Source organism: Notothenia coriiceps, unplaced genomic scaffold, assembly GCF_000735185.1.
Source record: "Notothenia coriiceps isolate Sejong01 unplaced genomic scaffold, NC01 NC01_scaffold00032942, whole genome shotgun sequence".
Taxonomy (NCBI): Eukaryota; Metazoa; Chordata; class Actinopteri; order Perciformes; family Nototheniidae; genus Notothenia; species Notothenia coriiceps.
The window spans coordinates 32,019-35,376 of record NW_011365643.1 but is presented as its reverse complement, the minus strand read 5'-3'; the positions used below and the strand labels follow the sequence as shown (position 1 = coordinate 35,376).

Genomic DNA, 3,358 nt, shown 5'->3' with positions numbered 1-3,358 from the left:
AGCGATTAACAATGAGCTACACATTGTAGCCTGCGTATTGCTCAACATGTTATGACATTTTTTCTTGCTGTACTTCATTTTATTTACATCGAACACTGATCATGAACACCTTACACTGAATTGTATTTATTGTCATTTAGATATTTCGCCTCAGTTGCTACGTTTCTGTAGTTTCAAACTTTCTGTTAGCATACATGCACACTATTAGGCTTGACTCTTGTTTTACATAACCCTTATCAACCGTAGTGAGAAAGATCTGTCGGCTTCAGGCCTTGAATATTGCACATGTGTTTTATTTTGAAAAGTGTTCCCCCTCCCGTTTTTTGTGTTGCTCCTGATTGTGTTCACCTGGTGCCCTGTGCTGTCTCCTCCCCCTCACCTGTGTCTTGTTGGGTTCATTAGTGTGGGTATTTAGGCTCTGTGTTTCCTGTTTTGTTGGGTGTGTGAGATCCTTGTCGCCGGTGACTGTGCTCACGGGAACATCGAGATTGAGGCTGTGTCCTGTGCTCGAATTTAAGAAATGCTCACACCGGGTTACATCGTTGGACGTTCTGCCTCTGCCTCCTTGCTTGGTCGGGCCGCTCAATTGTCGGCTTCACAATCTGACACGTGTCGGACGTTTCCCCGTGTGTGGGAAATGACAGAACTGTGCTCAGTCGTGATGCTGAAACAAAAGACGCTCAGTAGTTTTTCGGCATGTTATTCCATGTTCTGTCTCTTAAAAGACTCGTCACATCCGTTTGCCATCGTGACGACAATTAAAAGTTTACCAAGAGAAAATTCTAACTTTTTACTCTTGAGTTAACCATACATTGGCTCTGAATATGCATGAGGAATATGAAACAGTGTATTTGTAGCATCTTTGTACCCAGTACAGACGGCTAATCCATCGTCTCCGTGCTGGACCAAGCGGTTTGCTTCATGTCCAGCCACCCCGTCGGGCTAATTGGACCTCTAGAGGAATAATTAGGTGACTCCATGAAAGCGATGGGGCTTTTTGGCTTCACCAACAAACATCACTTTATTCCCTTTTGTACTGCAGATCATGGCGCTTTGCCGTCGCCACAGGAGACGCCGCATGCACAGGGACCGGCTGTCGAAACTCAACTCTTTGGTCCCACCAAAATGCTCAAAACACTTCTTGTTTTACAAACTTTTTTTATTTAAAGTCAAAGTTAACATGCTATTAAACATGTGCCCCAAAAGGAAATGGAGGCCACAACAGAAAACATTACTAAACCTCAATAACCAAGTCTTTACGGGTTGGTTTCAAGTCTTATGTGAAGATACCACCATGCCTCTAATGGTTGTGATAACTTGCTTCATTATTCTCATTCAGTGGTGAGTTACTGTTAAACCTCTCCAAGAGAAACACTTAAAAACATGGATATCAGTTTTATCTGTACACATCAAGTTCAGAGATAGCTGTCGAACATAGCGTTAAAATGCAAAAAAATAAAAAATAAATACAAGTTCACAACTTATGCTTATATTTGCAAAGCAAGCATATTTTTAGCAGCAAGACCCCCAGTGAATTCAAGGTTAGCTACTGATTTAGTGTAGAAGTTAAAGCGGTTCAGGTTAGCAGCGGAAACCGTTAGCTTGTATAACACATTGCCATTCAGTTTGGTTGAGGTTGGCTTACTGCTCATTTAAGAGTCAAACAAAAAAAACAGTGAGGCTTTGACCAAAAAGCTGATTAATTATTGCCAATAACTCAGATACATTTTGTGACATACTAGCCATGTTGGGTTGACGATAACATAGGTCACGTAATATGCTAGGCTAGCAGTCAAAGCTACATCAGAAACAGTCAGGTTATATTTCCTTAGAAAATGTGGATACCAGGTTGAGTTCCTTAAAACATTCAAAAACAAAGAGGTTTGATAAAAGTTAGCTTGTTAGCGTCTTTTTAGCATTGACTGCCCTTTGCAACACAGACAGCCATTGTCCAATCATAGCTTAGTATCATTCACTAGGTATGTTGAACCACATACTGTAAGTAAACCCAACACATTTAACATTAGGGCAGTCTGCAAGTGATTGAACACACATTTTGAGTCCTTTTATGGATACATCCCATTAGTGCACATTTCTGCAGAAGTTGGTAACTTTAAAAATCTTGTTGACAAAAACACAAATATCTGCCTTGTGCTTTAGTCATCAAATGTGTGTTCACAAAATGTCAGAGTACGATACTTAGAAGTATATTTAAAACCACAAAAGTTAAGCTGTGTTCACTAAAACCTGTTGAAAATGGTGTTGGTTGGAAAAGGAAATGTGTATGTTGTCTATCTGATCTGTTGCTATGTTGAGTTGGTTTTTGTAACAGCTGGTGAACGTTACTTAAGAACTCACTTTTAATGGCACTTTCCTACGGGACCTTCTGGCATCAGTAATTTCCGGACTAAGTGGAATATGCACAGAATAAGACGCTGGACAAGGAAGTTTGCATTATTTTTTATTTTTCCTGGAAAGCTGGATTTAGGATGGAGATTTAGATCAGGCCTGATATTAAAAACATTGAAAGGTTGCATGGTTTTGCATGATTCAAAAGTAAATACATATGTTTAAAAGTAAATAACTAGTGTCCATAAGGTTACTCAAATTTAATAATCTTTTAACTGAGTCAGCATCCAACAAAATTATCAAAAAAAAAACAGTCAAACTCACCAGATGTTGAGTTAACAGGTAGTCCGGCCTCCAGTCGATCTCCAGCCCTCGGCTCAATTGTAAAAGCCCCGGATTCTCACAATATTCCTTTTTCCTCCCCCATGGACGAGGTTTCACCGCATGCACACACACACACACACACACACACACACACACACACACACACACACACACACACACACACACACACACACACACACACACACACACACACACACACACACACACACACACACACACAGCACACACACACACACACACAACACACACACACACACACAAACACACACACACATATATACAGTACCTACGCATGCACGCACGCACACACAGACACAAACACACACACACATGCACACAAACACACACACACATGCACACACACACACACACACATATATACAGTACCTACGCATGCACGCACACACACACACACACACACACACACACATATATACCTACGCATGCATGCACGCACACACAGACACAAACGCACACACACACACACACACACGCACCTGCACGCACACACAGACACAAACGCACACACACACACACACACACGCACCTGCACGCACACACAGACATAAACACACACACACACACACACACACACACACACACACACACACACACACACACACACACACACACACACGTGTTGCTGAGCTCCTGATTACCTGTC

General features: G+C 41.6%; 1 protein-coding gene across 1 annotated transcript in view; it reads left to right on the top strand.

The window, feature by feature from the left end:
- The window catches only part of LOC104961240 (zona pellucida sperm-binding protein 3-like), a 27,266-nt gene that overhangs the window by 19,228 nt on the left and 4,680 nt on the right, over nt 1-3,358 (top strand). The window lies entirely within an intron of this gene.